Below are 11,827 nucleotides of genomic sequence, written 5' to 3'. Positions count from 1 at the left end.
TCCACTTACAGCAGTTACTAGACGGTCTTCCACAGGAACCTCTAGATCCGGCTCAGTAACCGCAGGATGAACCTTCTGTGGAGGTCAAGTGCCATGACCATTACCACATGATTAAGCACTCTGGAAATGTTCCAACGAGTGGAAAGTAGAACTGCGCAAGTTAACTAAAAAGGAAATGCATTCTGCATGGTATCCAGCAGAGGGCAGTATTGCACTTTCAAATGGGAAAAAAAGTTTCTTCCGCGATATAATGATCTAACCAGGGCCGAAATAGTGGATTAAAATAATTACTGATTAATTGAATGGTCGATTGATTGAATGGTTGGTTGAGTCGGAGATTCGATTAAATTATTAATTTATTAATTCTGAAAGAGATTGTAAAATTCTGAAAGAGATGGTAACATTTGGTAAAATGTATCATCTATGCCTGAGGCACCTAGCCTACCTTCAAAGAGCACCACACACCTCAGCTAATAACACACTCTTTGAAGAACTATGTCTCAACCCATGGCTATGTTTAATGATTTAATGATAGTTAACCAAAAAGACACAGCCGAACTCTAGTTTTCAGACTCCCGCTCTTGCAACATCGTTTTGGACTGACTTCTCATGAAAAGCTAAACTAATCTGATCAGATATCGGCATGTGATGTAGAGAAACAAACACACACGTTTGTCCCAGACACCGCAATGCCCCGTTATCAGCCCTGGCGCTAATCCGGAGCTATAATCCCAGCCTTTGTTTGCGCAACTCCATTGTTCTCCTCCGCCGCTAATGAGCGCGGCCACCTCCCTATTATGCGCCAGTTTCGCACTCTGCGCGTTCACGCACAATTATTCACACCGTCATTCCGTGACCGCGCTTCCCTTCCCTCTTTTGTCTGCGTATTACAATTAAAGATCGCGTTCGGATTTCTTAGCACACGTATACGGCTTTTTTGGCCGCAGCGCGATTTCTGTGTATGTTTATCAGGAATTTAAAGTGAATATGTGAGATCTTAATGAATCGCCTCCCTAGCAACACCCTGCCTGTTCCAATAACCCACATTTGTGGAGAATTAGTTCAAAAATAGAGATGAGAAAGGGGGGGAGTGGAGTGAAATCTGAACACGGCGTCTCCCCGAAGTGTCACTCATAGGCGGTACTAATGAGGCGAGCACACCAGGAATCTGCCTCCGCGACTGCTCCCCCCCCCAAACCTCTCTCATTGATGGCATGTCTTCTCTGCCTGTCTCTCTGCCCCCACCCCGGTCTCCATCGCTCCCCATTGCCAGGGCGCTGATGCGTGCAGAAAGACAGAAGTTGGCTGAGGGAGTGTGTATGCTCACTACAAAACAACATGACTCACCGACGTCTCAGCCCAGTTTATGAATACGCAGACACAGGGTGCACGAACACACACACACACACACACACACACACACACACACACACACACACACACACACACACCTCATGCAGCAACCCCCTTTCCCCTACACATACACTCATGTCTGTATGTGCTTCATATTTATACTCACTGTAACATCCGCACATACAGTACCTCCGCACATACAGTACATCCGCACTGACCTATCCAAACATATGAACATACCTCCTCCACCCGCCCCCCCAAACACACACAAACACACACCCACCCGTTCCCGTTTTGAGGCAGCTTAAGATGGTGCTGTGTTTTCCTCTCACTGTCTAATGAGGTACCGGGGCACAGGGCCGCGAAGACACTGCAACCTCCCCGCAGTTTCTGTGCTTATAGGGACATGGGTGGACATGCACCACACACACACACACACACACACACACACACACACACACACACACACACACACACACACACACACACAGTACACATTTTTTGACAAAGATACTAAGAGCAGAGAGAAACAGGGAGAAAGAGTGAGTGAGAATGACAGACAGTGAGAGAGAGACATTGAGAGTGAGTGAGAGAGAGAGAGAGACAGAGTGAGTGAGTGAGTGTGGAGGAGGTGGTGGAAGACACAGAGGTGGAGCAGGGTGAACTGCCACGCTTTGCCTATTAGAGCGAACACGCACGACCCGGCGCACGTTGTGGTCGACTGCAGTCGAGCGTGCTTCAGGATAATGGGGCTCAGTCTCACCCTCAATCGATGACAACCCATCCCATAGTGCCCCCCTACCACACACACACACACACACACACACACACACACACACACACACACACACACACACACACACACACACACACACACACACATCTCTCCAGCAGCTGCCTTCAGAGAAATGTCAGCACACATACACACTATAAGAGTCACACAAGCGCACAGGGTGTTTTTCTGACATCCTCATGCAACACTGGTGCTCGCTCAAACACACACCCAACAATTAACACAGAATTAACCATCTATTTTAAGACAGCTGAACACAACATAGATACACACACACACACACACACATTTAGCCCTGTTCAGCCACCCATGAAAGTTAAACTGAAAGCTGTTTTTATATTTCTTATTTATTTTAAGAAAAGGAAGGAAGTGGTCTCATGGTAAATCTTTACACTTCTTTGCCTTTTGTTCGTTTTTTCGCTGCCTGAGTAACCCTGTAGGGGAGTTTGGTTCTCTTCTGCCTGACCTGGAAGTGATTTGATCCATAGGGTCGAATTGAGGGTCAGTGTGTTTGAGGTCATCATCATTTTACAAGATGGTATTTTACAAGTCAAACATAGATGAGAGCTTCAGTATATAATATTTTTTTTAACCAACACACAAGATATCAGTAACATGCAAAACAGACACAGACACAGACACACACACACACACAGACACACACACAGACACACACACACACACACACACACACACACACACACACACACACACACACACACACACACACACAATCGAGTCACATTTTGCTTATTTTCTTTGTTATTTTCTTGCGTTTGTTATTTGCTTGTAAAAATGCATCAGTGCAGTTGCAACGGCTTTTTTCAAACAGAAAATAGGAATAAGAAAACCTGATGACGTTTTTTTGGGTGAATTTCGCAGCGTACTGTAACGGCAGGTGCAGCTGCCCGTCCTTACACACAGGCTACAGGACATCTCCATGGCGTCTCCATGGCTCTCTGTGTTAATCAGAGACCCTAGGCAAACACACCTGCTACCTGCTGCAGGTGGACGTCTGCACGCAGCTGGCCCGCAGGGCGGATTATACATACGCTGATGAGAGCGGACCCTTCAGAACCACGCAGCCTCGGCCCACCTCTGATGTGTGCTGGACCACTGACACAGGCCCGTGAGGTGTAGTTCCCCACCGTTGCGTGAGGCGTGATTGGTGGGTAATCTCTCGTAGCGCAGGAGGAGGCCAGGTGCTCTGGAGGTCAGCGAGGTCAGCGAGGTCAGCGCTGAAGGTGCCTGATGTCTGCTCACATTCGCACACGGAAGCTGCTGGAAATGGCGGCTGTTTTGTGTGTCACTGTCTGTCACATATTTCTGGGTCTTGTTCAAAAAAGGGTGTGAGGTTGGAATATAGAGACCTGTGTGTATGAGTGTAGGTGTGTGTGTGTGTGTGTGTGTGTGTGTGTGTGTGTGTGTGTGTCAGGAGAGCAGAGCACAGTGAGGAGGCTTTCACTACAGTGAAGTACAGAGTGATGACGGGGGACTGACAGTTGCCAGCAAGGGTGAAGCTAATCTTCTCCATCAGCTGTCAGTGCGGTGGATGTCAAGGGATACACACACACACACACACACACACACACACACACACACACAGCTCTGCTCACTCCATTGGCAATGTCGGCTTGTCAGGCCACATATGTTCCTCTGTTGTGCAGGAGAAGCGAGGACATGGGCAGCCTCTGTCTTTTTCCTGTCTCTCCCCTCACACGTCTCTCTGCCTGCCTCCATCCCCTCCTCCATCCCCATCGGCTCCTGTTGGCCACTCGACTACACCCACCCCTGTCACACTCTCCCTCTCTCTCTCACACACACACACACACACACACACACACACACACACACACACACACACACACACACACACACACACACACACACACACACACACACACACACACACACATTCCCTCCACTTTACTCAACACCTCTCTGCTTTCAGAAAAATCTATAATTTTGTACTCTGTCTCCTCTCCCCCATCCCCGGGGGCCTTTACCTTTGTGCAAGTGTGCCGGGGTTTTCTTGGTTTTTTAGGCTATCATTCTTTCGCCGATCAATATGCCTTTCTTCATCTTTATCGAAGAGATGAGAGCATCGCTCGGGAGCTGTAACTTTATGCCCTCCTGATCTTCATGCTGCTTGTCATAACAAATCCGCTCATGAAATCATAATGTGGTCGTCACTGTTAACCTATTATTGCATTAGCAGTGATTGCGTTGTAATTTGGGTCGTCCCGTGTGACCGGGGTCACGAAAGGGTCACGTGTTGCGTTGCCGTGCTTGAGTGTCAACACGTTACTCTCACCGCTCCTTCTGGTTCTAAACTGAAGATGGAAAATAGAGAATGATGAGCTTTGAACCTTAGGAATACAAACATGATATGATATGATATGGCTTCAGCGTGGAGCAGGAATTATCATCAACACCCTCAATTAATTATTAAGTTGTGTGTGTGTGTGTGTGTGTGTGTGTGAGATTAACATCAGAGTGATAAGAAGCTGATCTATACATTTCCTGGGATGTGAATAATCGTTTCAGATGGGGACAGGTGGTGGTGTGTCCCAGACTGCACCTCACAAAACACACACTACATACTACATGTTACATACTAAAAACAATGACATTATTACAATTCCTACATTACTATATTGATATTATTGCCATGTTATGAGTATCTGTTGTTTCTGCATGAGCGAATTGCTTAGATTCTATTGAATCGATATGTTACTCAATGTGTGTAACTCAATTTAAGGATAAATGGCATAAACTTTGGCTGACAATCTGAACAGTGTACTAATTACATCCATGCTTACTATGGTGGAGTGCAGTTTTGGCTTTGCTGCCAGTGTGTCCATGGACGACTCGCAGTTTAAAGTACATCAGTTTGCATGAGTGCATGTGTGAGTATAAAGTCTATGATAACTGTATGAGTGTATGAGTGAGTGAGTCTGTATGAGTGGGTGAGTTTGTATGAACGGGTGAGTCTGTATGAGCGGTTGTATCTGTATGAATGGGTAGTCTTTATGAGTGGGTGAGTTTGTATGAATGGATGAGTCTGTATGAGTGGGTGAGTTTGTATGGGTGGGCGAGTCTGTATGAATGGGTGAGTTTGTATGAATGGGTGAGTCTGTATGAATGGGTGAGTTTGTATGAGGGGGGTGAGTCTGTATGAGGGGGTGAGTTTGTATGAGGGGTGAGTCTGTATGAGGGGGTGAGTCTGTATGAATGGGTGAGTTTGTATGAATGGGTGAGTCTGTATGAATGGGTGAGTTTGTATGAGGGGGTGAGTCTGTATGAATGGGTGAGTTTGTATGAGGGGGTGAGTCTGTATGAATGGGTGAGTTTGTATGAATGGGTGAGTTTGTATGAGGGGGTGAGTCTGTATGAGGGGGTGAGTCTGTATGAATGGGTGAGTTTGTATGAATGGGTGAGTCTGTATGAATGGGTGAGTTTGTATGAGGGGGTGAGTCTGTATGAATGGGTGAGTTTGTATGAATGGGTGAGTCTGTATGAATGGGTGAGTTTGTATGAGGGGGTGAGTCTGTATGAGGGGTGAGTCTGTATGAATGGGTGAGTTTGTATGAATGGGTGAGTCTGTATGAATGGGTGAGTTTGTATGAGGGGGTGAGTTTGTATGAGGGGTGAGTCTGTATGAATGGGTGAGTTTGTATGAATGGGTGAGTTTGTATGAGGGGGTGAGTTTGTATGAGGGGGTGAGTTTGTATGAGGGGGTGAGTCTGTATGAATGGGTGAGTTTGTATGAGGGGGTGAGTTTGTATGAGGGGGTGAGTCTGTATGAATGGGTGAGTCTGTATGAATGGGTGAGTTTGTATGAATGGGTGAGTTTGTATGAGGGGGTGAGTTTGTATGAGGGGGTGAGTCTGTATGAATGGGTGAGTCTGTATGAATGGGTGAGTTTGTATGAATGGGTGAGTCTGTATGAGTGGGTGAGTCTGTATGAATGGGTGAGTTTGTATGAATGGGTGAGTTTGTATGAGGGGGTGAGTTTGTATGAGGGGGTGAGTTTGTATGAGGGGTGAGTTTGTATGAGGGGGTGAGTCTGTATGAGGGGGTGAGTCTGTATGAATGGGTGAGTTTGTATGAATGGGTGAGTCTGTATGAATGGGTGAGTTTGTATGAGGGGGTGAGTCTGTATGAATGGGTGAGTTTGTATGAATGGGTGAGTCTGTATGAATGGGTGAGTTTGTATGAGGGGGTGAGTCTGTATGAGGGGTGAGTCTGTATGAATGGGTGAGTTTGTATGAATGGGTGAGTCTGTATGAATGGGTGAGTTTGTATGAGGGGGTGAGTTTGTATGAGGGGTGAGTCTGTATGAATGGGTGAGTTTGTATGAATGGGTGAGTTGTATGAGGGGGTGAGTTTGTATGAGGGGGTGAGTTTGTATGAGGGGGTGAGTCTGTATGAATGGGTGAGTTTGTATGAGGGGGTGAGTTTGTATGAATGGGTGAGTCTGTATGAATGGGTGAGTTTGTATGAGGGGGTGAGTTTGTATGAGGGGTGACTCTGTATGAATGGGTGAGTCTGTATGAATGGGTGAGTTTGTATGAGGGGGTGAGTTTGTATGAGGGGGTGAGTCTGTATGAATGGGTGAGTCTGTATGAATGGGTGAGTTTGTATGAGGGGGTGAGTTTGTATGAGGGGGTGAGTTTGTATGAGGGGTGAGTCTGTATGAATGGGTGAGTCTGTATGAATGGGTGAGTTTGTATGAATGGGTGAGTTTGTATGAGGGGGTGAGTTTGTATGAGGGGTGAGTCTGTATGAATGGGTGAGTTTGTATGAGGGGGTGAGTCTGTATGAATGGGTGAGTTTGTATGAGGGGGTGAGTTTGTATGAGGGGGTGAGTTTGTATGAGGGGGTGAGTCTGTATGAATGGGTGAGTCTGTATGAATGGGTGAGTTTGTATGAATGGGTGAGTCTGTATGAGTGGGTGAGTTTGTATGAATGGGTGAGTCTGTATGAGTGGGTGAGTCTGTGATGCCTGAACACAGACATGGCCTCAAGTGTAAACCTTTCTGCTGGGGCTCCTCTTTATAAAGAGTAGAACAGTATCAAATGCTGAGCGGGGGCGACTCCCAGTAAGTGCAGAACCCCAGGGCAGTGCAGGGTAAGGGCAACCGCACACGTCTGGATCCCGGCCCACAGGTTTGCCTCAGCTGTGCGGGTTCGTCTTCCTCCTCTTCCCTGCGCCGATGGCCTGCCCTCGGTTTGATCTCCCCCTGTGCAGTTTGGAAACAATAAAAGAAAAGCGATGTGTCTTGTTCAGGCACTAAATAGCTGTCTCGTTTCCTCCACCCCTCTCTCCACCCCTCCCCTCCACCCTGAGGAGGCTGCACATCACTGACTGGGCCCATTCATCAGACCCAGCCCGGCCGCCTGTGCCACCGCACTCACACTCCACGAATAAAGATGATAAAGTACTCCACCCATCCTGCAGAGAGGGAGAGAGAGAGAGAGAGAGATAGAGAGAGAGAGGGGGGAGGGAGAGATAGGGGAGGCAGAGAAAGAGAGAAGAAGTGGAAGGGAGAGACGGGGAGAGGGTAAAGAAATATAAGGAGAAAAAACAGCGAGAGAAGATGAATGAAATGGATAGACGATAAAGACGAAGAGAGATGAGAGGATGAAATTGACAGAGAAAAGAGGGAGGAGAGGGACAGAAGAAGAGTAGTGAAAGTGAAAGGGTAAGAGAGGGAGAAAGAGGGGGACAGGGCAAAAGAGAGAGAAATATAGAAATAGTAAAGAGGAGAGATATCACAATAACTCTGCAACCAGCTCTGTATGGAGCAAGACATCTTTAAAATCATCCAATCATACCTGCCACTTTCTAGAACCGTCCAAATCCTTCCTCTCTACGGTTTTATTCAATGTTACACCCACACACACCCACACACACACACACACACACACACACACACACACACACACACACACACACACACACACACACACACACACACACACACACACACACACACACACACACAGCCCGTCACTGCTCTGACTGATATGGCAGCTTTTTGGTAAGTCAAACAGCATCTGAACTGAACTGAAACCATTTAAACAGCCTAAACGTGGGAGATTAAAGTGTTGAAACAGTGCCTGCTCCACCCACATCCCCGATGGACACGGCCGAGTAAACACATCGTCCGCCTCAGTGGACCTGGGCCAGAACACTCCAGTCACCCAGCTGCCCCACCCGACCCTCAAAACCACCACCCTGCTCGTCCACACAGCCCTCCAAACCATTGCCCTGGACCCACCCAGTTGTCCATACCGTTGCCTGCCAGGACATGCCAACCAAGGCTTGGTTCCGCAACTTACCCCCGCGAGGGGAAGCCCCTGGGCTGGAAGGACATGGTGCCAGGGCCTGGTCAGGCTCTGAGGCCTGGATGGTCTTACCAGTTCAGTGAGCACGGGGGTGGCACGGGGCTGGCACGGGGGTGGCACGGGGATCCTCCAACACATGCTCACTACCATTTACATTTTTAAAAATATTCTGTTATCCAGAGTGACTTACAAAGTGCTTTGCCATCAGGTCACAGAATGCATCCTAGATAGCACCATAGATGGGTCAGAATTCAAGATGCCCTTGAACCAGACTACTAAACTATAGGAATCCATGTCATTGCCTAGCACTGTAAATAAACAGGCTCAAACATAAACAACAGGAATTAAAAACAGAAGCAAACGTGAGGTTGTTGCGTGTGTTTGGAGTTCCTGGAACGTACAGAAGCTCGGTGTTGCTAGGGTTGAGATTCAAGTGGTGAGCGGTCATCCATGAAGCAATATCATTCATGCAATAAGCATGCAGAAGCCCACCTGAGTGTCGGAATGTGGGAAAGAAATAATTAGGTAAGTGTCATCAGCATAGCAATGATAGGAGATATCATGAGAAGAAATAACATCATCTAGTGAACAAGTATACAAAGAGAAGAGGGCCTAGGACTGAGCCTTGGGGGACTCCGGTGGAGAGTTTACATGGATTGGATGTATGTTACCTGAGAGGACCAGTCTACCAGTGGCATCCTACTGAAGAGACGACCTGTGTGTGTGTGTGTGTGTGTGGCAGTGGAGGGGAAAGAGGGGGATGGTGAGGTGGCAGGAGCAGGAGAAATAAATCAAACAGGAGCGATTTAGTAGGCCAGGCGCCTGCAGTGTCATTAGGAATCCCGTCACGCAGGTGTCGAGAGCGGGGGGGTGGGGTGGGGGGTCTCACGTCGGGACACAGTGGGCCAAGCAGGGGAATTTTAATCCCTCCCCCTCCCCCTCCCCCTCCCCCGCTGCCCACATTAAAGATGCACTGGAGGGCTTGATGGATGGTGGGAGAGAGATGCAATGATGTGCCGAGATGCATCTGGAGAGCCAGGTTCACACACACACACACACACACACACACACACACACACACACACACACACACACGTGCGCCACACGTGCAAAGAAAGAGAGGCTGGGCAGATAAAATTATCTCTGGGCTCCGAGTGTGTGCGTTGAGAGGACAGGCTCGGTAATGACCCTGGACATGTCGTACAACAATGCATATTTCTTCTCCTGGCTGCCACTTTAACGAGCAGCTAAAATGGCCTCCACTGAATAATTAATACTCCAGCCCATTAACGGGGCATTAGAATGCAGGCTACCTCTTATCGATCTCCTCCAACCCACATCTCTTCTTTTTTTCAGTTTTAACTCTGGTGCCAGTGCAGTGTGTGTGTGTGTGTGTGTGGAGAGAAACGTGGACACTCCAGTCGAAATGTCAGTAGTGTAATTCTGAGACACCACGGGGCCATGTGCCGAGTTGGCCTCTTGGGAACGTGCAGCACTGCTGATCATGTGACAGCAGGCTCCGCCCACTGACCTCTTGCACATGTCTAGATGCACCACTGATGGACCCCACGAGGCCTTGCGCCCGTGCACCCCACGTGGCTCTATTTAACAGCAGCGTGTCTCAAAAATCTCACGTGAGCACGACGTGTGTACGTGAGCTTGTGCTCTCTTCCTATTGGACAGTCGCAACTCTTGGCTACTTATTTGGCGGTAGAAAGTGAGAAAACTATCCCTTAAATAACCAATGTCTCGTGTAAAACAAAAACTCTTTGCATTTGACTGACTTACAGACATAATGGACAACAGCAGCAGGACAATATAGTGCAGAGATGCTGCAGTGTCTCCTCTATAGTGTTTTATAGTTCTTTAATTTAAAGTCAAATTTGCTTCATGGGGGTTGGAACTATATGAGTTTTTTAATCAAGGTTTTAGAGTTCAGAATCTCTGCTATGAGGCATTTGTTGCTGCAGAACAAAATACATTTGACAGTTGAATGAAACCCACCGAAGCTCAACTGACTGGACTATATGAGTGTTTATATCTAGCATCCACACAGTAACAATCACACTCAAAGTGAAATTCCTCAACAGCAGCAAGAACTGTAAAGACCAGAGCGGCCATATTTAAGTGTTCCTTCTGAAGACCAGGGTGGCCATCTTTGTGTTCTAAAGTCTAAAGTCATCTAAGTGTTTGTTTTACTTTTGCTCAAGAAATAAGCCATTTTTTCTTTCAAGAACATATTTTGGTTGAACATGTCTGTTCTGTCACACTCATCCCTGCGGGGCAGAGGGGGTCTCAGCTGGCCCAGAGGGTTCAGGCTGCCAGCTCCACGCAGAACCCACTCTGGATAGATGTGGAGGAGGACGGGGTGATGAACAGGTACACTCGGGCGTGGATGGAAGACCGCTTCACCCTCAGCTCCATCAGCTTCACACCAAGCGGGATGGGATCATGAACACCAAATGCTGAAGTAAGGGAGCAAATTGTGTGTGTGTGTGTATGTGTGTGTGTATGAGAGAGAGAGAGAGAGAGAGAGAGAGAGAGAGAGAGAGAGAGTGATGGAGATAAATATCACCAGCACAAGCTGATGAGTGGTGCAAACAAATCAATAATCAATGTGTTCTATTACAGAATGGGGTGGTTGACCAACCTGCTTACTGACACACACCATATATCACACAGCCACACACACACACACACACACACACACACACACACACACTGTATGCCACACACACACACACACACACACACACACACACACACACAGACCATTCTCTTCTCAGATCTACACTGTACACCACACTACATGTGCACGTGTACTGCTGTGCACTCGGAACTGAACACAGGTTCTGTTCAGGGCCCACTCAGACAGCGCACTCATTCGGACCATTTTCCAAGAGAACACGAACCTTTGGGAGAAAATTCTGAGTAGAAATTCCACACTAAAGCCAATACCACAACGAGAGCACAGCGAGAAGGCCATTTCGCTAGACAATTAGTCGTATTCAACACAGCGGCCCAAACCCGTGTGGTACTGAACACCACTCCTGAAGGGCTGCTGGATCAGTAGTACACGTAAGGCTGTTTTACGCATTAAGTACACATACCACACAACACACTACAGTATCTGCGCTGACCCTAGGGCCATGTATTATGTGTTCTCATATATATGGTGAACCACGCACGGCGTGGATGTGTCGTCCTCTCTGGATTGACGGCCAGGTGTTTGATAGTATTTGTGGCTGTGATCATCCATCAGAGCGATCGATCACGCTCCAAGCAGCTTTTATTAATGGTGCTGTCAGCCGGCCAGCTCCGGGAGGC

The sequence above is a fragment of the Brachyhypopomus gauderio genome, chromosome 1, assembly GCF_052324685.1.
Source record: "Brachyhypopomus gauderio isolate BG-103 chromosome 1, BGAUD_0.2, whole genome shotgun sequence".
Taxonomy (NCBI): Eukaryota; Metazoa; Chordata; class Actinopteri; order Gymnotiformes; family Hypopomidae; genus Brachyhypopomus; species Brachyhypopomus gauderio.
The sequence above is the reverse complement of the archived record's forward strand: the minus strand, read 5'-3'. Positions refer to the sequence as shown.